The sequence below is a fragment of the Blastomyces gilchristii genome (genome assembly GCF_000003855.2).
Source record: "Blastomyces gilchristii SLH14081 genomic scaffold supercont1.33, whole genome shotgun sequence".
NCBI classification, from domain to species: domain Eukaryota; kingdom Fungi; phylum Ascomycota; class Eurotiomycetes; order Onygenales; family Ajellomycetaceae; genus Blastomyces; species Blastomyces gilchristii.
Genome location: NW_003101650.1, coordinates 459985 through 460580, shown reverse-complemented (window position 1 = coordinate 460580; position 596 = coordinate 459985).

Sequence of the window (596 nt, the reverse complement as noted above, 5' to 3'; positions counted from 1 at the left end):
ATAATTAATTAATAAACTCTGATATTATAATATTATTATTCATATCTTATAAGTCAGCTTTATAAGATAAAGCTGTATTTTTAATTAATTTAAATTATCAGTTAATTTCTTTTAATATTCTTTAAATCTTATATTGAAATTGAAAGAATTCTTATTATTTTATTAATATAATAAGTTAAATTACTGTGCTGTTATGAAGCTGCAGTTACAGTAATCTTTAATTTAATTCAGTAGAAAGTTCTTGAATTCTTTCTAAGTTATAGTAGTATTAATATACTCAAGCTCTCTCTTCTTGATAATTTAAGTAGTTGCAGAGATGTCTTCAAGAAGGTTGATAGTATAGATTACTTATATCTTATAAGTATTATACTAGCTCAGATTAAAATGAAATTTCTGTTTAAGAATATAGATAAAGCTGTGAAATTCAGATAAGATATTTCTTTTATATTTTAAAGAATCTTCAATCTTAATCTCTCTATCTTTATAATAGATGTAGATGTGTAGAGACTATAATAGTAACAGAGTGATTGAAAAGCTCATATTAAAATATACAGTAAATTCAGAAATCTCAGATTTCTACTAAGATAGAGATGTAC